General features: G+C 43.1%; 14 pseudogenes; all 14 read left to right on the top strand.

Annotated features, from left to right (window-relative positions):
- Positions 1-1,006: 1,006 nt before the first annotated feature.
- LOC130334026 (U2 spliceosomal RNA) lies at positions 1,007-1,270 on the top strand (annotated as a pseudogene).
- Positions 1,271-2,747: 1,477 nt separating this feature from the next.
- LOC130334025 (U2 spliceosomal RNA) lies at positions 2,748-3,011 on the top strand (annotated as a pseudogene).
- Positions 3,012-4,491: 1,480 nt separating this feature from the next.
- LOC130334024 (U2 spliceosomal RNA) lies at positions 4,492-4,755 on the top strand (annotated as a pseudogene).
- A 1,471-nt stretch (positions 4,756-6,226) lies between these two features.
- On the top strand, positions 6,227-6,492 carry LOC130334113 (U2 spliceosomal RNA; annotated as a pseudogene).
- Positions 6,493-7,971: 1,479 nt separating this feature from the next.
- LOC130334100 (U2 spliceosomal RNA) lies at positions 7,972-8,236 on the top strand (annotated as a pseudogene).
- Positions 8,237-10,150: 1,914 nt separating this feature from the next.
- Positions 10,151-10,414, top strand: LOC130334023 (U2 spliceosomal RNA; annotated as a pseudogene).
- Positions 10,415-12,347: 1,933 nt separating this feature from the next.
- LOC130334022 (U2 spliceosomal RNA) lies at positions 12,348-12,611 on the top strand (annotated as a pseudogene).
- Positions 12,612-14,540: 1,929 nt separating this feature from the next.
- Positions 14,541-14,804, top strand: LOC130334021 (U2 spliceosomal RNA; annotated as a pseudogene).
- Positions 14,805-16,284: 1,480 nt separating this feature from the next.
- LOC130334132 (U2 spliceosomal RNA) lies at positions 16,285-16,548 on the top strand (annotated as a pseudogene).
- A 1,477-nt stretch (positions 16,549-18,025) lies between these two features.
- On the top strand, positions 18,026-18,289 carry LOC130334020 (U2 spliceosomal RNA; annotated as a pseudogene).
- A 1,468-nt stretch (positions 18,290-19,757) lies between these two features.
- On the top strand, positions 19,758-20,021 carry LOC130334043 (U2 spliceosomal RNA; annotated as a pseudogene).
- Positions 20,022-21,497: 1,476 nt separating this feature from the next.
- LOC130334018 (U2 spliceosomal RNA) lies at positions 21,498-21,761 on the top strand (annotated as a pseudogene).
- Positions 21,762-23,238: 1,477 nt separating this feature from the next.
- Positions 23,239-23,502, top strand: LOC130334017 (U2 spliceosomal RNA; annotated as a pseudogene).
- Positions 23,503-24,982: 1,480 nt separating this feature from the next.
- On the top strand, positions 24,983-25,246 carry LOC130334015 (U2 spliceosomal RNA; annotated as a pseudogene).
- Positions 25,247-25,339: the final 93 nt, after the last annotated feature.

The following is a 25,339-nucleotide window of genomic DNA, read 5'->3' as shown; positions in this document are numbered from 1 at the left end:
TTAGTGCTATGACAGGGTCTGAAGAAGAAGAAGAAGAAGAAGAAGAAGAAGAAGACGGAAAAAAATATATATAAAAAGAAAAAGAGAGAGAGAGAGAGAGACTGACTTAGTGAGCGAGTGAGTGAGAGAGTGAGAGTCAGTGAGAGTGAATGAGTGAGTGAGTGATTGAGTGAGTGAGTGAGTGAGTGAGAACAAATGAGTTAAAGCAAGTGAGTGAGAGAGATCGAATGAATGAAAGTCTGAATGACAGAAAGAAAAAAGGATGAAGAAAGAAGCATGAAGAAAAAAAATGTATATGGAGTTGCTGACATGAGTGCAATCTACAAAGCCGTTGAGGCTGATCCTCATGGGAGGATTATTGCACCAGGACCCTTAGCACTTTTAAAATGCCATTCAATGCCACGGGCTAGATGTAAACTGCAGATGACCATGTTGTGGTAGTTACCATGGATACCCAAGTGATGTGTGAGCTAACACATAGGCCCAACAGATTCCAAGAAGGCCAGAATCACCAGCGGCACCACCATCGATTGTCAGGTCACCCGGATTCAGCAAATACCAGAGTCCAAAATGATGCAGGTTTATACTGTTAATTTTCAGTTTATCGTTACAGTTGGTGTTATTCCATGTCGGAAGGGACGCAGCTACAGCCAGTGGGGTAACTAGAGACAGGCAGGCAGCTATGTGCAACAAAGGTAGGCGTGTTGTTTTCATATGCAGATCTGAAATATTGTCTTATATGCAAGAGGAGGAGTGATGGGGGTTCAGGCAAAAGCCAGGCTATGGATTGCATTGCTAAATGCTCCATCAGAGTGCAATGGTCGCCTGTCCTTTTTTTAAGTGATGATGTGGGTTTAGCCTGTGCTGTATGTATGTATGGGTGGCTGACTGCCACCCACCCAGAAAGTGTATGGGAGGCTGGTTGGCTGCCAGCCTTCCTTCCATTCCTATGAGTAATGTGAGTGCTCATGAAGGGGACATGGTTGGGTCCACCCCTTTCCCGGTTATCCCCTCTAGGCCTTTTGGCTTAGATCAAGTGTAAAAAAAGAAAGGATCTTGCGACAGATCGCATCCTGAGGCACGTTTTTTTTTGTGTGAATACTTGCACTTGGGTGACTTGTGAGCACATACTGATACATACGTTCCCTATCTGGGGACCATAAATTAAATGGATTTTTGAGAAAGGGAGCTGATTTGGAAGCTTGCTTCTGTCGCCCTATGCATTGACCCGATGTGGCAGTATCTTCGGGTAGTGAACAGTGCACCACCCCATTCCAGTGTTAAACAAGAAAGATTCTCATTTAATCCTCCGTGGGTGAGAATTTGAGTTTGAGAATTGGAGACCAAAATGATGAGTTGCACTGACTGGTTTATGAACGTCTATTCATTTAGCGTTTTAATGACCATGTTTGCACACTGATTGGTGTAAAAAAATAAAATAAAACTAAATAATAATAATCTAGCACACCTGTGCAGGTTTGACATGACATGACAGGTAGCTGTCTTGTGGGTGGTGCTGAATCCTGTTAAATGACATGAGGGTCTCATGCCTATACACAAGGGTGTGTCATTGCTGTTGCTTGACCATGCATTGGTTTCTGTGGTCAGTGAATGATAAAAACAAAATTTACCATCCATTGATGGATGGGAAATCCGCCATGAGGCATTTGTTTTTAGAAACTGCTGCTCACAACCAATGTTGCAATGGAGTGTCTCCATCTGCTGGTGGTATTGGAAAGGCATTAGTGCTATGACAGGGTCTGAAGAAGAAGAAGAAGAAGAAGAAGAAGACGGAAAAATATATATATAAAAAGAAAAAGAGAGAGAGAGAGAGAGAGAGACTGACTTAGTGAGCGAGTGAGTGAGAGAGTGAGAGTGAGTGAGAGTGAATGAGTGAGTGAGTGATTGAGTGAGTGAGTGAGTGAGTGAGAACAAATGAGTTAAAGCAAGTGAGTGAGAGAGATCGAATGAATGAAAGTCTGAATGACAGAAAGAAAAAAGGATGAAGAAAGAAGCATGAAGAAAAAAAAATGTATATGGAGTTGCTGACATGAGTGCAATCTACAAAGCCGTTGAGGCTGATCCTCATGGGAGGATTATTGCACCAGGACCCTTAGCACTTTTAAAATGCCATTCAATGCCACGGGCTAGATGTAAACTGCAGATGACCATGTTGTGGTAGTTACCATGGATACCCAAGTGATGTGTGAGCTAACACATAGGCCCAACAGATTCCAAGAAGGCCAGAATCACCAGCGGCACCACCATCGATTGTCAGGTCACCCGGATTCAGCAAATACCAGAGTCCAAAATGATGCAGGTTTATACTGTTAATTTTCAGTTTATCGTTACAGTTGGTGTTATTCCATGTCGGAAGGGACGCAGCTACAGCCAGTGGGGTAACTAGAGACAGGCAGGCAGCTATGTGCAACAAAGGTAGGCGTGTTGTTTTCATATGCAGATCTGAAATATTGTCTTATATGCAAGAGGAGGAGTGATGGGGGTTCAGGCAAAAGCCAGGCTATGGATTGCATTGCTAAATGCTCCATCAGAGTGCAATGGTCGCCTGTCCTTTTTTTAAGTGATGATGTGGGTTTAGCCTGTGCTGTATGTATGTATGGGTGGCTGACTGCCACCCACCCAGAAAGTGTATGGGAGGCTGGTTGGCTGCCAGCCTTCCTTCCATTCCTATGAGTAATGTGAGTGCTCATGAAGGGGACATGGTTGGGTCCACCCCTTTCCCGGTTATCCCCTCTAGGCCTTTTGGCTTAGATCAAGTGTAAAAAAAGAAAGGATCTTGCGACAGATCGCATCCTGAGGCACGTTTTTTTTTGTGTGAATACTTGCACTTGGGTGACTTGTGAGCACATACTGATACATACGTTCCCTATCTGGGGACCATAAATTAAATGGATTTTTGAGAAAGGGAGCTGATTTGGAAGCTTGCTTCTGTCGCCCTATGCATTGACCCGATGTGGCAGTATCTTCGGGTAGTGAACAGTGCACCACCCCATTCCAGTGTTAAACAAGAAAGATTCTCATTTAATCCTCCGTGGGTGAGAATTTGAGTTTGAGAATTGGAGACCAAAATGATGAGTTGCACTGACTGGTTTATGAACGTCTATTCATTTAGCGTTTTAATGACCATGTTTGCACACTGATTGGTGTAAAAAAATAAAATAAAACTAAATAATAATAATCTAGCACACCTGTGCAGGTTTGACATGACATGACAGGTAGCTGTCTTGTGGGTGGTGCTGAATCCTGTTAAATGACATGAGGGTCTCATGCCTATACACAAGGGTGTGTCATTGCTGTTGCTTGACCATGCATTGGTTTCTGTGGTCAGTGAATGATAAAAACAAAATTTACCATCCATTGATGGATGGGAAATCCGCCATGAGGCATTTGTTTTTAGAAACTGCTGCTCACAACCAATGTTGCAATGGAGTGTCTCCATCTGCTGGTGGTATTGGAAAGGCATTAGTGCTATGACAGGGTCTGAAGAAGAAGAAGAAGAAGAAGAAGAAGAAGACGGAAAAAAATATATATAAAAAGAAAAAGAGAGAGAGAGAGAGAGACTGACTTAGTGAGCGAGTGAGTGAGAGAGTGAGAGTGAGTGAGAGTGAATGAGTGAGTGAGTGATTGAGTGAGTGAGTGAGTGAGTGAGTGAGAACAAATGAGTTAAAGCAAGTGAGTGAGAGAGATCGAATGAATGAAAGTCTGAATGACAGAAAGAAAAAAGGATGAAGAAAGAAGCATGAAGAAAAAAAAATGTATATGGAGTTGCTGACATGAGTGCAATCTACAAAGCCGTTGAGGCTGATCCTCATGGGAGGATTATTGCACCAGGACCCTTAGCACTTTTAAAATGCCATTCAATGCCACGGGCTAGATGTAAACTGCAGATGACCATGTTGTGGTAGTTACCATGGATACCCAAGTGATGTGTGAGCTAACACATAGGCCCAACAGATTCCAAGAAGGCCAGAATCACCAGCGGCACCACCATCGATTGTCAGGTCACCCGGATTCAGCAAATACCAGAGTCCAAAATGATGCAGGTTTATACTGTTAATTTTCAGTTTATCGTTACAGTTGGTGTTATTCCATGTCGGAAGGGACGCAGCTACAGCCAGTGGGGTAACTAGAGACAGGCAGGCAGCTATGTGCAACAAAGGTAGGCGTGTTGTTTTCATATGCAGATCTGAAATATTGTCTTATATGCAAGAGGAGGAGTGATGGGGGTTCAGGCAAAAGCCAGGCTATGGATTGCATTGCTAAATGCTCCATCAGAGTGCAATGGTCGCCTGTCCTTTTTTTAAGTGATGATGTGGGTTTAGCCTGTGCTGTATGTATGTATGGGTGGCTGACTGCCACCCACCCAGAAAGTGTATGGGAGGCTGGTTGGCTGCCAGCCTTCCTTCCATTCCTATGAGTAATGTGAGTGCTCATGAAGGGGACATGGTTGGGTCCACCCCTTTCCCGGTTATCCCCTCTAGGCCTTTTGGCTTAGATCAAGTGTAAAAAAAGAAAGGATCTTGCGACAGATCGCATCCTGAGGCACGTTTTTTTTTGTGTGAATACTTGCACTTGGGTGACTTGTGAGCACATACTGATACATACGTTCCCTATCTGGGGACCATAAATTAAATGGATTTTTGAGAAAGGGAGCTGATTTGGAAGCTTGCTTCTGTCGCCCTATGCATTGACCCGATGTGGCAGTATCTTCGGGTAGTGAACAGTGCACCACCCCATTCCAGTGTTAAACAAGAAAGATTCTCATTTAATCCTCCGTGGGTGAGAATTTGAGTTTGAGAATTGGAGACCAAAATGATGAGTTGCACTGACTGGTTTATGAACGTCTATTCATTTAGCGTTTTAATGACCATGTTTGCACACTGATTGGTGTAAAAAAATAAAATAAAACTAAATAATAATAATCTAGCACACCTGTGCAGGTTTGACATGACATGACAGGTAGCTGTCTTGTGGGTGGTGCTGAATCCTGTTAAATGACATGAGGGTCTCATGCCTATACACAAGGGTGTGTCATTGCTGTTGCTTGACCATGCATTGGTTTCTGTGGTCAGTGAATGATAAAAACAAAATTTACCATCCATTGATGGATGGGAAATCCGCCATGAGGCATTTGTTTTTAGAAACTGCTGCTCACAACCAATGTTGCAATGGAGTGTCTCCATCTGCTGGTGGTATTGGAAAGGCATTAGTGCTATGACAGGGTCTGAAGAAGAAGAAGAAGAAGAAGAAGAAGAAGAAGACGGAAAAAAATATATATAAAAAGAAAAAGAGAGAGAGAGAGAGAGACTGACTTAGTGAGCGAGTGAGTGAGAGAGTGAGAGTGAGTGAGAGTGAATGAGTGAGTGAGTGATTGAGTGAGTGAGTGAGAACAAATGAGTTAAAGCAAGTGAGTGAGAGAGATCGAATGAATGAAAGTCTGAATGACAGAAAGAAAAAAGGATGAAGAAAGAAGCATGAAGAAAAAAAAATGTATATGGAGTTGCTGACATGAGTGCAATCTACAAAGCCGTTGAGGCTGATCCTCATGGGAGGATTATTGCACCAGGACCCTTAGCACTTTTAAAATGCCATTCAATGCCACGGGCTAGATGTAAACTGCAGATGACCATGTTGTGGTAGTTACCATGGATACCCAAGTGATGTGTGAGCTAACACATAGGCCCAACAGATTCCAAGAAGGCCAGAATCACCAGCGGCACCACCATCGATTGTCAGGTCACCCGGATTCAGCAAATACCAGAGTCCAAAATGATGCAGGTTTATACTGTTAATTTTCAGTTTATCGTTACAGTTGGTGTTATTCCATGTCGGAAGGGACGCAGCTACAGCCAGTGGGGTAACTAGAGACAGGCAGGCAGCTATGTGCAACAAAGGTAGGCGTGTTGTTTTCATATGCAGATCTGAAATATTGTCTTATATGCAAGAGGAGGAGTGATGGGGGTTCAGGCAAAAGCCAGGCTATGGATTGCATTGCTAAATGCTCCATCAGAGTGCAATGGTCGCCTGTCCTTTTTTTAAGTGATGATGTGGGTTTAGCCTGTGCTGTATGTATGTATGGGTGGCTGACTGCCACCCACCCAGAAAGTGTATGGGAGGCTGGTTGGCTGCCAGCCTTCCTTCCATTCCTATGAGTAATGTGAGTGCTCATGAAGGGGACATGGTTGGGTCCACCCCTTTCCCGGTTATCCCCTCTAGGCCTTTTGGCTTAGATCAAGTGTAAAAAAAGAAAGGATCTTGCGACAGATCGCATCCTGAGGCACGTTTTTTTTTTTGTGTGAATACTTGCACTTGGGTGACTTGTGAGCACATACTGATACATACGTTCCCTATCTGGGGACCATAAATTAAATGGATTTTTGAGAAAGGGAGCTGATTTGGAAGCTTGCTTCTGTCGCCCTATGCATTGACCCGATGTGGCAGTATCTTCGGGTAGTGAACAGTGCACCACCCCATTCCAGTGTTAAACAAGAAAGATTCTCATTTAATCCTCCGTGGGTGAGAATTTGAGTTTGAGAATTGGAGACCAAAATGATGAGTTGCACTGACTGGTTTATGAACGTCTATTCATTTAGCGTTTTAATGACCATGTTTGCACACTGATTGGTGTAAAAAAATAAAATAAAACTAAATAATAATAATCTAGCACACCTGTGCAGGTTTGACATGACATGACAGGTAGCTGTCTTGTGGGTGGTGCTGAATCCTGTTAAATGACATGAGGGTCTCATGCCTATACACAAGGGTGTGTCATTGCTGTTGCTTGACCATGCATTGGTTTCTGTGGTCAGTGAATGATAAAAACAAAATTTACCATCCATTGATGGATGGGAAATCCGCCATGAGGCATTTGTTTTTAGAAACTGCTGCTCACAACCAATGTTGCAATGGAGTGTCTCCATCTGCTGGTGGTATTGGAAAGGCATTAGTGCTATGACAGGGTCTGAAGAAGAAGAAGAAGAAGAAGAAGAAGAAGAAGACGGAAAAAAATATATATAAAAAGAAAAAGAGAGAGAGAGAGAGAGACTGACTTAGTGAGCGAGTGAGTGAGAGAGTGAGAGTGAGTGAGAGTGAATGAGTGAGTGAGTGATTGAGTGAGTGAGTGAGTGAGTGAGAACAAATGAGTTAAAGCAAGTGAGTGAGAGAGATCGAATGAATGAAAGTCTGAATGACAGAAAGAAAAAAGGATGAAGAAAGAAGCATGAAGAAAAAAAAATGTATATGGAGTTGCTGACATGAGTGCAATCTACAAAGCCGTTGAGGCTGATCCTCATGGGAGGATTATTGCACCAGGACCCTTAGCACTTTTAAAATGCCATTCAATGCCACGGGCTAGATGTAAACTGCAGATGACCATGTTGTGGTAGTTACCATGGATACCCAAGTGATGTGTGAGCTAACACATAGGCCCAACAGATTCCAAGAAGGCCAGAATCACCAGCGGCACCACCATCGATTGTCAGGTCACCCGGATTCAGCAAATACCAGAGTCCAAAATGATGCAGGTTTATACTGTTAATTTTCAGTTTATCGTTACAGTTGGTGTTATTCCATGTCGGAAGGGACGCAGCTACAGCCAGTGGGGTAACTAGAGACAGGCAGGCAGCTATGTGCAACAAAGGTAGGCGTGTTGTTTTCATATGCAGATCTGAAATATTGTCTTATATGCAAGAGGAGGAGTGATGGGGGTTCAGGCAAAAGCCAGGCTATGGATTGCATTGCTAAATGCTCCATCAGAGTGCAATGGTCGCCTGTCCTTTTTTTAAGTGATGATGTGGGTTTAGCCTGTGCTGTATGTATGTATGGGTGGCTGACTGCCACCCACCCAGAAAGTGTATGGGAGGCTGGTTGGCTGCCAGCCTTCCTTCCATTCCTATGAGTAATGTGAGTGCTCATGAAGGGGACATGGTTGGGTCCACCCCTTTCCCGGTTATCCCCTCTAGGCCTTTTGGCTTAGATCAAGTGTAAAAAAAGAAAGGATCTTGCGACAGATCGCATCCTGAGGCACGTTTTTTTTTTGTGTGAATACTTGCACTTGGGTGACTTGTGAGCACATACTGATACATACGTTCCCTATCTGGGGACCATAAATTAAATGGATTTTTGAGAAAGGGAGCTGATTTGGAAGCTTGCTTCTGTCGCCCTATGCATTGACCCGATGTGGCAGTATCTTCGGGTAGTGAACAGTGCACCACCCCATTCCAGTGTTAAACAAGAAAGATTCTCATTTAATCCTCCGTGGGTGAGAATTTGAGTTTGAGAATTGGAGACCAAAATGATGAGTTGCACTGACTGGTTTATGAACGTCTATTCATTTAGCGTTTTAATGACCATGTTTGCACACTGATTGGTGTAAAAAAATAAAATAAAACTAAATAATAATAATCTAGCACACCTGTGCAGGTTTGACATGACATGACAGGTAGCTGTCTTGTGGGTGGTGCTGAATCCTGTTAAATGACATGAGGGTCTCATGCCTATACACAAGGGTGTGTCATTGCTGTTGCTTGACCATGCATTGGTTTCTGTGGTCAGTGAATGATAAAAACAAAATTTACCATCCATTGATGGATGGGAAATCCGCCATGAGGCATTTGTTTTTAGAAACTGCTGCTCACAACCAATGTTGCAATGGAGTGTCTCCATCTGCTGGTGGTATTGGAAAGGCATTAGTGCTATGACAGGGTCTGAAGAAGAAGAAGAAGAAGAAGAAGAAAAAGAAGACGGAAAAAAATATATATAAAAAGAAAAAGAGAGAGAGAGAGAGAGACTGACTTAGTGAGCGAGTGAGTGAGAGAGTGAGAGTGAGTGAGAGTGAATGAGTGAGTGAGTGATTGAGTGAGTGAGTGAGTGAGTGAGAACAAATGAGTTAAAGCAAGTGAGTGAGAGAGATCGAATGAATGAAAGTCTGAATGACAGAAAGAAAAAAGGATGAAGAAAGAAGCATGAAGAAAAAAAAATGTATATGGAGTTGCTGACATGAGTGCAATCTACAAAGCCGTTGAGGCTGATCCTCATGGGAGGATTATTGCACCAGGACCCTTAGCACTTTTAAAATGCCATTCAATGCCACGGGCTAGATGTAAACTGCAGATGACCATGTTGTGGTAGTTACCATGGATACCCAAGTGATGTGTGAGCTAACACATAGGCCCAACAGATTCCAAGAAGGCCAGAATCACCAGCGGCACCACCATCGATTGTCAGGTCACCCGGATTCAGCAAATACCAGAGTCCAAAATGATGCAGGTTTATACTGTTAATTTTCAGTTTATCGTTACAGTTGGTGTTATTCCATGTCGGAAGGGACGCAGCTACAGCCAGTGGGGTAACTAGAGACAGGCAGGCAGCTATGTGCAACAAAGGTAGGCGTGTTGTTTTAATGCAGATCTGAAATATTGTCTTATATGCAAGAGGAGGAGTGATGGGGGTTCAGGCAAAAGCCAGGCTATGGATTGCATTGCTAAATGCTCCATCAGAGTGCAATGGTCGCCTGTCCTTTTTTTAAGTGATGATGTGGGTTTAGCCTGTGCTGTATGTATGTATGGGTGGCTGACTGCCACCCACCCAGAAAGTGTATGGGAGGCTGGTTGGCTGCCAGCCTTCCTTCCATTCCTATGAGTAATGTGAGTGCTCATTAGTGTTGAGCGGCATAGGCCATATTCGAATTCGCGAATATTCGTCATATATTCGCCAATATTCGCACATTCGTTATATTCTCGCTTTATTTTCGCGTATGCGAAAATGAACATATGTGAATATTAGCATGCAAAAATTTGCATATGCGAAAATTCGCATATGCGAAAATTAGCATATGCTAATTTTCGCATATGCGAATTTTCGCACGCCAGTCTCACACAGTTGTATTAGAACCTTCTTTACACCACACAAGCTGGAAGCAGAGAGGGAGGATCACTGTGATGTGTACTGTGAAGAAAAAAAAAATAAAAAAAACCGAATATTCGTAATTACGAATATATAGCGCTATATTCGCGAAATTCGCGAATTCGCGAATATGCGATATTCGCGAATAATATTCGAATTGCGAATATTCGCGAGCAACACTAGTGCTCATGAAGGGGACATGGTTGGGTCCACCCCTTTCCCGGTTATCCCCTCTAGGCCTTTTGGCTTAGATCAAGTGTAAAAAAAGAAAGGATCTTGCGACAGATCGCATCCTGAGGCACGTTTTTTTTTGTGTGAATACTTGCACTTGGGTGACTTGTGAGCACATACTGATACATACGTTCCCTATCTGGGGACCATAAATTAAATGGATTTTTGAGAAAGGGAGCTGATTTGGAAGCTTGCTTCTGTCGCCCTATGCATTGACCCGATGTGGCAGTATCTTCGGGTAGTGAACAGTGCACCACCCCATTCCAGTGTTAAACAAGAAAGATTCTCATTTAATCCTCCGTGGGTGAGAATTTGAGTTTGAGAATTGGAGACCAAAATGATGAGTTGCACTGACTGGTTTATGAACGTCTATTCATTTAGCGTTTTAATGACCATGTTTGCACACTGATTGGTGTAAAAAAATAAAATAAAACTAAATAATAATAATCTAGCACACCTGTGCAGGTTTGACATGACATGACAGGTAGCTGTCTTGTGGGTGGTGCTGAATCCTGTTAAATGACATGAGGGTCTCATGCCTATACACAAGGGTGTGTCATTGCTGTTGCTTGACCATGCATTGGTTTCTGTGGTCAGTGAATGATAAAAACAAAATTTACCATCCATTGATGGATGGGAAATCCGCCATGAGGCATTTGTTTTTAGAAACTGCTGCTCACAACCAATGTTGCAATGGAGTGTCTCCATCTGCTGGTGGTATTGGAAAGGCATTAGTGCTATGACAGGGTCTGAAGAAGAAGAAGAAGAAGAAGAAAAAGAAGACGGAAAAAAATATATATAAAAAGAAAAAGAGAGAGAGAGAGAGAGACTGACTTAGTGAGCGAGTGAGTGAGAGAGTGAGAGTGAGTGAGAGTGAATGAGTGAGTGAGTGATTGAGTGAGTGAGTGAGTGAGTGAGAACAAATGAGTTAAAGCAAGTGAGTGAGAGAGATCGAATGAATGAAAGTCTGAATGACAGAAAGAAAAAAGGATGAAGAAAGAAGCATGAAGAAAAAAAAATGTATATGGAGTTGCTGACATGAGTGCAATCTACAAAGCCGTTGAGGCTGATCCTCATGGGAGGATTATTGCACCAGGACCCTTAGCACTTTTAAAATGCCATTCAATGCCACGTGCTAGATGTAAACTGCAGATGACCATGTTGTGGTAGTTACCATGGATACCCAAGTGATGTGTGAGCTAACACATAGGCCCAACAGATTCCAAGAAGGCCAGAATCACCAGCGGCACCACCATCGATTGTCAGGTCACCCGGATTCAGCAAATACCAGAGTCCAAAATGATGCAGGTTTATACTGTTAATTTTCAGTTTATCGTTACAGTTGGTGTTATTCCATGTCGGAAGGGACGCAGCTACAGCCAGTGGGGTAACTAGAGACAGGCAGGCAGCTATGTGCAACAAAGGTAGGCGTGTTGTTTTAATGCAGATCTGAAATATTGTCTTATATGCAAGAGGAGGAGTGATGGGGGTTCAGGCAAAAGCCAGGCTATGGATTGCATTGCTAAATGCTCCATCAGAGTGCAATGGTCGCCTGTCCTTTTTTTAAGTGATGATGTGGGTTTAGCCTGTGCTGTATGTATGTATGGGTGGCTGACTGCCACCCACCCAGAAAGTGTATGGGAGGCTGGTTGGCTGCCAGCCTTCCTTCCATTCCTATGAGTAATGTGAGTGCTCATTAGTGTTGAGCGGCATAGGCCATATTCGAATTCGCGAATATTCGCGAATATATGGACGAATATTCGTCATATATTCGCCAATATTCGCACATTCGTTATATTCTCGCTTTATTTTCGCGTATGCGAAAATGAACATATGTGAATATTAGCATGCAAAAATTTGCATATGCGAAAATTCGCATATGCGAAAGTTAGCATATGCTAATTTTCGCATATGCGAATTTTCGCACGCCAGTCTCACACAGTAGTATTAGAACCTTCTTTACACCACACAAGCTGGAAGCAGAGAGGGAGGATCACTGTGATGTGTACTGTGAAGAAAAAATAAATAAAAAAAACCGAATATTCGTAATTACGAATATATAGCGCTATATTCGCGAAATTCGCGAATTCGCGAATATGCGATATTCGCGAATAATATTCGAATTGCGAATATTCGCGAGCAACACTAGTGCTCATGAAGGGGACATGGTTGGGTCCACCCCTTTCCCGGTTATCCCCTCTAGGCCTTTTGGCTTAGATCAAGTGTAAAAAAAGAAAGGATCTTGCGACAGATCGCATCCTGAGGCACGTTTTTTTTTGTGTGAATACTTGCACTTGGGTGACTTGTGAGCACATACTGATACATACGTTCCCTATCTGGGGACCATAAATTAAATGGATTTTTGAGAAAGGGAGCTGATTTGGAAGCTTGCTTCTGTCGCCCTATGCATTGACCCGATGTGGCAGTATCTTCGGGTAGTGAACAGTGCACCACCCCATTCCAGTGTTAAACAAGAAAGATTCTCATTTAATCCTCCGTGGGTGAGAATTTGAGTTTGAGAATTGGAGACCAAAATGATGAGTTGCACTGACTGGTTTATGAACGTCTATTCATTTAGCGTTTTAATGACCATGTTTGCACACTGATTGGTGTAAAAAAATAAAATAAAACTAAATAATAATAATCTAGCACACCTGTGCAGGTTTGACATGACATGACAGGTAGCTGTCTTGTGGGTGGTGCTGAATCCTGTTAAATGACATGAGGGTCTCATGCCTATACACAAGGGTGTGTCATTGCTGTTGCTTGACCATGCATTGGTTTCTGTGGTCAGTGAATGATAAAAACAAAATTTACCATCCATTGATGGATGGGAAATCCGCCATGAGGCATTTGTTTTTAGAAACTGCTGCTCACAACCAATGTTGCAATGGAGTGTCTCCATCTGCTGGTGGTATTGGAAAGGCATTAGTGCTATGACAGGGTCTGAAGAAGAAGAAGAAGAAGAAGAAGAAGAAGACGGAAAAAAATATATATAAAAAGAAAAAGAGAGAGAGAGAGAGAGACTGACTTAGTGAGCGAGTGAGTGAGAGAGTGAGAGTGAGTGAGAGTGAATGAGTGAGTGAGTGATTGAGTGAGTGAGTGAGAACAAATGAGTTAAAGCAAGTGAGTGAGTGAGAGAGATCGAATGAATGAAAGTCTGAATGACAGAAAGAAAAAAGGATGAAGAAAGAAGCATGAAGAAAAAAAAATGTATATGGAGTTGCTGACATGAGTGCAATCTACAAAGCCGTTGAGGCTGATCCTCATGGGAGGATTATTGCACCAGGACCCTTAGCACTTTTAAAATGCCATTCAATGCCACGGGCTAGATGTAAACTGCAGATGACCATGTTGTGGTAGTTACCATGGATACCCAAGTGATGTGTGAGCTAACACATAGGCCCAACAGATTCCAAGAAGGCCAGAATCACCAGCGGCACCACCATCGATTGTCAGGTCACCCGGATTCAGCAAATACCAGAGTCCAAAATGATGCAGGTTTATACTGTTAATTTTCAGTTTATCGTTACAGTTGGTGTTATTCCATGTCGGAAGGGACGCAGCTACAGCCAGTGGGGTAACTAGAGACAGGCAGGCAGCTATGTGCAACAAAGGTAGGCGTGTTGTTTTAATGCAGATCTGAAATATTGTCTTATATGCAAGAGGAGGAGTGATGGGGGTTCAGGCAAAAGCCAGGCTATGGATTGCATTGCTAAATGCTCCATCAGAGTGCAATGGTCGCCTGTCCTTTTTTTAAGTGATGATGTGGGTTTAGCCTGTGCTGTATGTATGTATGGGTGGCTGACTGCCACCCACCCAGAAAGTGTATGGGAGGCTGGTTGGCTGCCAGCCTTCCTTCCATTCCTATGAGTAATGTGAGTGCTCATTAGTGTTGAGCGGCATAGGCCATATTCGAATTCGCGAATATTCGCGAATATATGGACGAATATTCGTCATATATTCGCCAATATTCGCACATTCGTTATATTCTCGCTTTATTTTCGCGTATGCGAAAATGAACATATGTGAATATTAGCATGCAAAAATTTGCATATGCGAAAATTCGCATATGCGAAAATTAGCATATGCTAATTTTCGCATATGCGAATTTTCGCACGCCAGTCTCACACAGTAGTATTAGAACCTTCTTTACACCACACAAGCTGGAAGCAGAGAGGGAGGATCACTGTGATGTGTACTGTGAAGAAAAAATAAATAAAAAAAACCGAATATTCGTAATTACAAATATATAGCGCTATATTCGCGAAATTCGCGAATTCGCGAATATGCGATATTCGCGAATAATATTCGAATTGCGAATATTCGCGAGCAACACTAGTGCTCATGAAGGGGACATGGTTGGGTCCACCCCTTTCCCGGTTATCCCCTCTAGGCCTTTTGGCTTAGATCAAGTGTAAAAAAAGAAAGGATCTTGCGACAGATCGCATCCTGAGGCACGTTTTTTTTTGTGTGAATACTTGCACTTGGGTGACTTGTGAGCACATACTGATACATACGTTCCCTATCTGGGGACCATAAATTAAATGGATTTTTGAGAAAGGGAGCTGATTTGGAAGCTTGCTTCTGTCGCCCTATGCATTGACCCGATGTGGCAGTATCTTCGGGTAGTGAACAGTGCACCACCCCATTCCAGTGTTAAACAAGAAAGATTCTCATTTAATCCTCCGTGGGTGAGAATTTGAGTTTGAGAATTGGAGACCAAAATGATGAGTTGCACTGACTGGTTTATGAACGTCTATTCATTTAGCGTTTTAATGACCATGTTTGCACACTGATTGGTGTAAAAAAATAAAATAAAACTAAATAATAATAATCTAGCACACCTGTGCAGGTTTGACATGACATGACAGGTAGCTGTCTTGTGGGTGGTGCTGAATCCTGTTAAATGACATGAGGGTCTCATGCCTATACACAAGGGTGTGTCATTGCTGTTGCTTGACCATGCATTGGTTTCTGTGGTCAGTGAATGATAAAAACAAAATTTACCATCCATTGATGGATGGGAAATCCGCCATGAGGCATTTGTTTTTAGAAACTGCTGCTCACAACCAATGTTGCAATGGAGTGTCTCCATCTGCTGGTGGTATTGGAAAGGCATTAGTGCTATGACAGGGTCTGAAGAAGAAGAAGAAGAAGAAGAAGAAGAAGACGGAAAAAAATATATATAAAAAGAAAAAGAGAGAGAGAGAGAGAGACTGACTTAGTGAGCGAGTGAGTGAGAGAGTGAGAGTGAGTGAGAGTGAATGAGTGAGTGAGTGATTGAGTGAGTGAGTGAGTGAGTGAGTGAGAACAAATGAGTTAAAGCAAGTGAGTGAGAGAGATCGAATGAATGAAAGTCTGAATGACAGAAAGAAAAAAGGATGAAGAAAGAAGCATGAAGAAAAAAAAATGTATATGGAGTTGCTGACATGAGTGCAATCTACAAAGCCGTTGAGGCTGATCCTCATGGGAGGATTATTGCACCAGGACCCTTAGCACTTTTAAAATGCCATTCAATGCCACGGGCTAGATGTAAACTGCAGATGACCATGTTGTGGTAGTTACCATGGATACCCAAGTGATGTGTGAGCTAACACATAGGCCCAACAGATTCCAAGAAGGCCAGAATCACCAGCGGCACCACCATCGATTGTCAGGTCACCCGGATTCAGCAAATACCAGAGTCCAAAATGATGCAGGTTTATACTGTTAATTTTCAGTTTATCGTTACAGTTGGTGTTATTCCATGTCGGAAGGGACGCAGCTACAGCCAGTGGGGTAACTAGAGACAGGCAGGCAGCTATGTGCAACAAAGGTAGGCGTGTTGTTTTCATATGCAGATCTGAAATATTGTCTTATATGCAAGAGGAGGAGTGATGGGGGTTCAGGCAAAAGCCAGGCTATGGATTGCATTGCTAAATGCTCCATCAGAGTGCAATGGTCGCCTGTCCTTTTTTTAAGTGATGATGTGGGTTTAGCCTGTGCTGTATGTATGTATGGGTGGCTGACTGCCACCCACCCAGAAAGTGTATGGGAGGCTGGTTGGCTGCCAGCCTTCCTTCCATTCCTATGAGTAATGTGAGTGCTCATGAAGGGGACATGGTTGGGTCCACCCCTTTCCCGGTTATCCCCTCTAGGCCTTTTGGCTTAGATCAAGTGTAAAAAAAGAAAGGATCTTGCGACAGATCGCATCCTGAGGCACGTTTTTTTTTGTGTGAATACTTGCACTTGGGTGACTTGTGAGCACATACTGATACATACGTTCCCTATCTGGGGACCATAAATTAAATGGATTTTTGAGAAAGGGAGCTGATTTGGAAGCTTGCTTCTGTCGCCCTATGCATTGACCCGATGTGTCAGTATCTTCGGGTAGTGAACAGTGCACCACCCCATTCCAGTGTTAAACAAGAAAGATTCTCATTTAATCCTCCGTGGGTGAGAATTTGAGTTTGAGAATTGGAGACCAAAATGATGAGTTGCACTGACTGGTTTATGAACGTCTATTCATTTAGCGTTTTAATGACCATGTTTGCACACTGATTGGTGTAAAAAAATAAAATAAAACTAAATAATAATAATCTAGCACACCTGTGCAGGTTTGACATGACATGACAGGTAGCTGTCTTGTGGGTGGTGCTGAATCCTGTTAAATGACATGAGGGTCTCATGCCTATACACAAGGGTGTGTCATTGCTGTTGCTTGACCATGCATTGGTTTCTGTGGTCAGTGAATGATAAAAACAAAATTTACCATCCATTGATGGATGGGAAATCCGCCATGAGGCATTTGTTTTTAGAAACTGCTGCTCACAACCAATGTTGCAATGGAGTGTCTCCATCTGCTGGTGGTATTGGAAAGGCATTAGTGCTATGACAGGGTCTGAAGAAGAAGAAGAAGAAGAAGAAGAAGACGGAAAAAAATATATATAAAAAGAAAAAGAGAGAGAGAGAGAGAGACTGACTTAGTGAGCGAGTGAGTGAGAGAGTGAGAGTGAGTGAGAGTGAATGAGTGAGTGAGTGATTGAGTGAGTGAGTGAGTGAGTGAGTGAGAACAAATGAGTTAAAGCAAGTGAGTGAGAGAGATCGAATGAATGAAAGTCTGAATGACAGAAAGAAAAAAGGATGAAGAAAGAAGCATGAAGAAAAAAAAATGTATATGGAGTTGCTGACATGAGTGCAATCTACAAAGCCGTTGAGGCTGATCCTCATGGGAGGATTATTGCACCAGGACCCTTAGCACTTTTAAAATGCCATTCAATGCCACGGGCTAGATGTAAACTGCAGATGACCATGTTGTGGTAGTTACCATGGATACCCAAGTGATGTGTGAGCTAACACATAGGCCCAACAGATTCCAAGAAGGCCAGAATCACCAGCGGCACCACCATCGATTGTCAGGTCACCCGGATTCAGCAAATACCAGAGTCCAAAATGATGCAGGTTTATACTGTTAATTTTCAGTTTATCGTTACAGTTGGTGTTATTCCATGTCGGAAGGGACGCAGCTACAGCCAGTGGGGTAACTAGAGACAGGCAGGCAGCTATGTGCAACAAAGGTAGGCGTGTTGTTTTCATATGCAGATCTGAAATATTGTCTTATATGCAAGAGGAGGAGTGATGGGGGTTCAGGCAAAAGCCAGGCTATGGATTGCATTGCTAAATGCTCCATCAGAGTGCAATGGTCGCCTGTCCTTTTTTTAAGTGATGATGTGGGTTTAGCCTGTGCTGTATGTATGTATGGGTGGCTGACTGCCACCCACCCAGAAAGTGTATGGGAGGCTGGTTGGCTGCCAGCCTTCCTTCCATTCCTATGAGTAATGTGAGTGCTCATGAAGGGGACATGGTTGGGTCCACCCCTTTCCCGGTTATCCCCTCTAGGCCTTTTGGCTTAGATCAAGTGTAAAAAAAGAAAGGATCTTGCGACAGATCGCATCCTGAGGCACGTTTTTTTTTGTGTGAATACTTGCACTTGGGTGACTTGTGAGCACATACTGATACATACGTTCCCTATCTGGGGACCATAAATTAAATGGATTTTTGAGAAAGGGAGCTGATTTGGAAGCTTGCTTCTGTCGCCCTATGCATTGACCCGATGTGGCAGTATCTTCGGGTAGTGAACAGTGCACCACCCCATTCCAGTGTTAAACAAGAAAGATTCTCATTTAATCCTCCGTGGGTGAGAATTTGAGTTTGAGAATTGGAGACCAAAATGATGAGTTGCACTGACTGGTTTATGAACGTCTATTCATTTAGCGTTTTAATGACCATGTTTGCACACTGATTGGTGTAAAAAAATAAAATAAAACTAAATAATAATAATCTAGCACACCTGTGCAGGTTTGACATGACATGACAGGTAGCTGTCTTGTGGGTGGTGCTGAATCCTGTTAAATGACATGAGGGTCTCATGCCTATACACAAGGGTGTGTCATTGCTGTTGCTTGACCATGCATTGGTTTCTGTGGTCAGTGAATGATAAAAACAAAATTTACCATCCATTGATGGATGGGAAATCCGCCATGAGGCATTTGTTTTTAGAAACTGCTGCTCACAACCAATGTTGCAATGGAGTGTCTCCATCTGCTGGTGGTATTGGAAAGGCATTAGTGCTATGACAGGGTCTGAAGAAGAAGAAGAAGAAGAAGAAGACGGAAAAAAATATATATAAAAAGAAAAAGAGAGAGAGAGAGAGACTGACTTAGTGAGCGAGTGAGTGAGAGAGTGAGAGTGAGTGAGAGTGAATGAGTGAGTGAGTGATTGAGTGAGTGAGTGAGTGAGTAAGAACAAATGAGTTAAAGCAAGTGAGTGAGAGAGATCGAATGAATGAAAGTCTGAATGACAGAAAGAAAAAAGGATGAAGAAAGAAGCATGAAGAAAAAAAAATGTATATGGAGTTGCTGACATGAGTGCAATCTACAAAGCCGTTGAGGCTGATCCTCATGGGAGGATTATTGCACCAGGACCCTTAGCACTTTTAAAATGCCATTCAATGCCACGGGCTAGATGTAAACTGCAGATGACCATGTTGTGGTAGTTACCATGGATACCCAAGTGATGTGTGAGCTAACACATAGGCCCAACAGATTCCAAGAAGGCCAGAATCACCAGCGGCACCACCATCGATTGTCAGGTCACCCGGATTCAGCAAATACCAGAGTCCAAAATGATGCAGGTTTATACTGTTAATTTTCAGTTTATCGTTACAGTTGGTGTTATTCCATGTCGGAAGGGACGCAGCTACAGCCAGTGGGGTAACTAGAGACAGGCAGGCAGCTATGTGCAACAAAGGTAGGCGTGTTGTTTTCATATGCAGATCTGAAATATTGTCTTATATGCAAGAGGAGGAGTGATGGGGGTTCAGGCAAAAGCCAGGCTATGGATTGCATTGCTAAATGCTCCATCAGAGTGCAATGGTCGCCTGTCCTTTTTTTAAGTGATGATGTGGGTTTAGCCTGTGCTGTATGTATGTATGGGTGGCTGACTGCCACCCACCCAGAAAGTGTATGGGAGGCTGGTTGGCTGCCAGCCTTCCTTCCATTCCTATGAGTAATGTGAGTGCTCATGAAGGGGACATGGTTGGGTCCACCCCTTTCCCGGTTATCCCCTCTAGGCCTTTTGGCTTAGATCAAGTGTAAAAAAAGAAAGGATCTTGCGACAGATCGCATCCTGAGGCACGTTTTTTTTTGTGTGAATACTTGCACTTGGGTGACTTGTGAGCACATACTGATACATACGTTCCCTATCTGGGGACCATAAATTAAATGGATTTTTGAGAAAGGGAGCTGATTTGGAAGCTTGCTTCTGTTGCCCTATGCATTGACCCGATGTGGCAGTATCTTCGGGTAGTGAACAGTGCACCACCCCATTCCAGTGTTAAACAAGAAAGATTCTCATTTAATCCTCCGTGGGTGAGAATTTGAGTTTGAGAATTGGAGACCAAAATGATGAGTTGCACTGACTGGTTTATGAACGTCTATTCATTTAGCGTTTTAATGACCATGTTTGCACACTGATTGGTGTAAAAAAATAAAATAAAACTAAATAATAATAATCTAGCACACCTGTGCAGGTTTGACATGACATGACAGGTAGCTGTCTTGTGGGTGGTGCTGAATCCTGTTAAATGAAATGAGGGTCTCATGCCTATACACAAGGGTGTGTCATTGCTGTTGCTTGACCATGCATTGGTTTCTGTGGTCAGTGAATGATAAAAACAAAATTTACCATCCATTGATGGATGGGAAATCCGCCATGAGGCATTTGTTTTTAGAAACTGCTGCTCACAACCAATGTTGCAATGGAGTGTCTCCATCTGCTGGTGGTATTGGAAAGGCATTAGTGCTATGACAGGGTCTGAAGAAGAAGAAGAAGAAGAAGAAGAAGAAGACGGAAAAAAATATATATAAAAAGAAAAAGAGAGAGAGAGAGAGAGACTGACTTAGTGAGCGAGTGAGTGAGAGAGTGAGAGTGAGTGAGAGTGAATGAGTGAGTGAGTGATTGAGTGAGTGAGTGAGTGAGTGAGAACAAATGAGTTAAAGCAAGTGAGTGAGAGAGATCGAATGAATGAAAGTCTGAATGACAGAAAGAAAAAAGGATGAAGAAAGAAGCATGAAGAAAAAAAAATGTATATGGAGTTGCTGACATGAGTGCAATCTACAAAGCCGTTGAGGCTGATCCTCATGGGAGGATTATTGCACCAGGACCCTTAGCACTTTTAAAATGCCATTCAATGCCACGGGCTAGATGTAAACTGCAGATGACCATGTTGTGGTAGTTACCATGGATACCCAAGTGATGTGTGAGCTAACACATAGGCCCAACAGATTCCAAGAAGGCCAGAATCACCAGCGGCACCACCATCGATTGTCAGGTCACCCGGATTCAGCAAATACCAGAGTCCAAAATGATGCAGGTTTATACTGTTAATTTTCAGTTTATCGTTACAGTTGGTGTTATTCCATGTCGGAAGGGACGCAGCTACAGCCAGTGGGGTAACTAGAGACAGGCAGGCAGCTATGTGCAACAAAGGTAGGTGTGTTGTTTTCATATGCAGATCTGAAATATTGTCTTATATGCAAGAGGAGGAGTGATGGGGGTTCAGGCAAAAGCCAGGCTATGGATTGCATTGCTAAATGCTCCATCAGAGTGCAATGGTCGCCTGTCCTTTTTTTAAGTGATGATGTGGGTTTAGCCTGTGCTGTATGTATGTATGGGTGGCTGACTGCCACCCACCCAGAAAGTGTATGGGAGGCTGGTTGGCTGCCAGCCTTCCTTCCATTCCTATGAGTAATGTGAGTGCTCATGAAGGGGACATGGTTGGGTCCACCCCTTTCCCGGTTATCCCCTCTAGGCCTTTTGGCTTAGATCAAGTGTAAAAAAAGAAAGGATCTTGCGACAGATCGCATCCTGAGGCACGTTTTTTTTTGTGTGAATACTTGCACTTGGGTGACTTGTGAGCACATACTGATACATACGTTCCCTATCTGGGGACCATAAATTAAATGGATTTTTGAGAAAGGGAGCTGATTTGGAAGCTTGCTTCTGTCGCCCTATGCATTGACCCGATGTGGCAGTATCTTCGGGTAGTGAACAGTGCACCACCCCATTCCAGTGTTAAACAAGAAAGATTCTCATTTAATCCTCCGTGGGTGAGAATTTGAGTTTGAGAATTGGAGACCAAAATGATGAGTTGCACTGACTGGTTTATGAACGTCTATTCATTTAGCGTTTTAATGACCATGTTTGCACACTGATTGGTGTAAAAAAATAAAATAAAACTAAATAATAATAATCTAGCACACCTGTGCAGGTTTGACATGACATGACAGGTAGCTGTCTTGTGGGTGGTGCTGAATCCTGTTAAATGACATGAGGGTCTCATGCCTATACACAAGGGTGTGTCATTGCTGTTGCTTGACCATGCATTGGTTTCTGTGGTCAGTGAATGATAAAAACAAAATTTACCATCCATTGATGGATGGGAAATCCGCCATGAGGCATTTGTTTTTAGAAACTGCTGCTCACAACCAATGTTGCAATGGAGTGTCTCCATCTGCTGGTGGTATTGGAAAGGCATTAGTGCTATGACAGGGTCTGAAGAAGAAGAAGAAGAAGAAGAAGAAGACGGAAAAAAATATATATAAAAAGAAAAAGAGAGAGAGAGAGAGAGACTGACTTAGTGAGCGAGTGAGTGAGAGAGTGAGAGTGAGTGAGAGTGAATGAGTGAGTGAGTGATTGAGTGAGTGAGTGAGTGAGTGAGTGAGAACAAATGAGTTAAAGCAAGTGAGTGAGAGAGATCGAATGAATGAAAGTCTGAATGACAGAAAGAAAAAAGGATGAAGAAAGAAGCATGAAGAAAAAAAAATGTATATGGAGTTGCTGACATGAGTGCAATCTACAAAGCCGTTGAGGCTGATCCTCATGGGAGGATTATTGCACCAGGACCCTTAGCACTTTTAAAATGCCATTCAATGCCACGGGCTAGATGTAAACTGCAGATGACCATGTTGTGGTAGTTACCATGGATACCCAAGTGATGTGTGAGCTAACACATAGGCCCAACAGATTCCAAGAAGGCCAGAATCACCAGCGGCACCACCATCGATTGTCAGGTCACCCGGATTCAGCAAATACCAGAGTCCAAAATGATGCAGGTTTATACTGTTAATTTTCAGTTTATCGTTACAGTTGGTGTTATTCCATGTCGGAAGGGACGCAGCTACAGCCAGTGGGGTAACTAGAGACAGGCAGGCAGCTATGTGCAACAAAGGTAGGCGTGTTGTTTTCATATGCAGATCTGAAATATTGTCTTATATGCAAGAGGAGGAGTGATGGGGGTTCAGGCAAAAGCCAGGCTATGGATTGCATTGCTAAATGCTCCATCAGAGTGCAATGGTCGCCTGTCCTTTTTTTAAGTGATGATGTGGGTTTAGCCTGTGCTGTATGTATGTATGGGTGGCTGACTGCCACCCACCCAGAAAGTGTATGGGAGGCTGGTTGGCTGCCAGCCTTCCTTCCATTCCTATGAGTAATGTGAGTGCTCATGAAGGGGACATGGTTGGGTCCACCCCTTTCCCGGTTATCCCCTCTAGGCCTTTTGGCTTAGATCAAGTGTAAAAAAAGAAAGGATCTTGCGACAGATCGCATCCTGAGGCACGTTTTTTTTTGTGTGAATACTTGCACTTGGGTGACTTGTGAGCACATACTGATACATACGTTCCCTATCTGGGGACCATAAATTAAATGGATTTTTGAGAAAGGGAGCTGATTTGGAAGCTTGCTTCTGTCGCCCTATGCATTGACCCGATGTGGCAGTATCTTCGGGTAGTGAACAGTGCACCACCCCATTCCAGTGTTAAACAAGAAAGATTCTCATTTAATCCTCCGTGGGTGAGAATTTGAGTTTGAGAATTGGAGACCAAAATGATGAGTTGCACTGACTGGTTTATGAACGTCTATTCATTTAGCGTTTTAATGACCATGTTTGCACACTGATTGGTGTAAAAAAATAAAATAAAACTAAATAATAATAATCTAGCACACCTGTGCAGGTTTGACATGACATGACAGGTAGCTGTCTTGTGGGTGGTGCTGAATCCTGTTAAATGACATGAGGGTCTCATGCCTATACACAAGGGTGTGTCATTGCTGTTGCTTGACCATGCATTGGTTTCTGTGGTCAGTGAATGATAAAAACAAAATTTACCATCCATTGATGGATGGGAAATCCGCCATGAGGCATTTGTTTTTAGAAACTGCTGCTCACAACCAATGTTGCAATGGAGTGTCTCCATCTGCTGGTGGTATTGGAAAGGCATTAGTGCTATGACAGGGTCTGAAGAAGAAGAAGAAGAAGAAGAAGAAGAAGACGGAAAAAAATATATATAAAAAGAAAAAGAGAGAGAGAGAGAGAGACTGACTTAGTGAGCGAGTGAGTGAGAGAGTGAGAGTGAGTGAGAGTGAATGAGTGAGTGAGTGATTGAGTGAGTGAGTGAGTGAGTGAGTGAGAACAAATGAGTTAAAGCAAGTGAGTGAGAGAGATCGAATGAATGAAAGTCTGAATGACAGAAAGAAAAAAGGATGAAGAAAGAAGCATGAAGAAAAAAAAATGTATATGGAGTTGCTGACATGAGTGCAATCTACAAAGCCGTTGAGGCTGATCCTCATGGGAGGATTATTGCACCAGGACCCTTAGCACTTTTAAAATGCCATTCAATGCCACGGGCTAGATGTAAACTGCAGATGACCATGTTGTGGTAGTTACCATGGATACCCAAGTGATGTGTGAGCTAACACATAGGCCCAACAGATTCCAAGAAGGCCAGAATCACCAGCGGCACCACCATCGATTGTCAGGTCACCCGGATTCAGCAAATACCAGAGTCCAAAATGATGCAGGTTTATACTGTTAATTTTCAGTTTATCGTTACAGTTGGTGTTATTCCATGTCGGAAGGGACGCAGCTACAGCCAGTGGGGTAACTAGAGACAGGCAGGCAGCTATGTGCAACAAAGGTAGGCGTGTTGTTTTCATATGCAGATCTGAAATATTGTCTTATATGCAAGAGGAGGAGTGATGGGGGTTCAGGCAAAAGCCAGGCTATGGATTGCATTGCTAAATGCTCCATCAGAGTGCAATGGTCGCCTGTCCTTTTTTTAAGTGATGATGTGGGTTTAGCCTGTGCTGTATGTATGTATGGGTGGCTGACTGCCACCCACCCAGAAAGTGTATGGGAGGCTGGTTGGCTGCCAGCCTTCCTTCCATTCCTATGAGTAATGTGAGTGCTCATGAAGGGGACATGGTTGGGTCCACCCCTTTCCCGGTTATCCCCTCTAGGCCTTTTGGCTTAGATCAAGTGTAAAAAAAGAAAGGATCTTGCGACAGATCGCATCCTGAGGCACGTTTTTTTTTGTGTGAATACTTGCACTTGGGTGACTTGTGAGCACATACTGATACATACGTTCCCTATCTGGGGACCATAAATTAAATGGATTTTTGAGAAAGGGAGCTGATTTGGAAGCTTGCTTCTGTCGCCCTATGCATTGACCCGATGTGGCAGTATCTTCGGGTAGTGAACAGTGCACCACCCCATTCCAGTGTTAAACAAGAAAGATTCTCATTTAATCCTCCGTGGGTGAGAATTTGAGTTTGAGAATTGGAGACCAAAATGATGAGTTGCACT

Source organism: Hyla sarda, unplaced genomic scaffold (assembly GCF_029499605.1).
Source record: "Hyla sarda isolate aHylSar1 unplaced genomic scaffold, aHylSar1.hap1 scaffold_428, whole genome shotgun sequence".
Classification (NCBI taxonomy): domain Eukaryota; kingdom Metazoa; phylum Chordata; class Amphibia; order Anura; family Hylidae; genus Hyla; species Hyla sarda.
The sequence above is the reverse complement of the archived record's forward strand: the minus strand, read 5'-3'. Positions and strand labels throughout refer to the sequence as shown.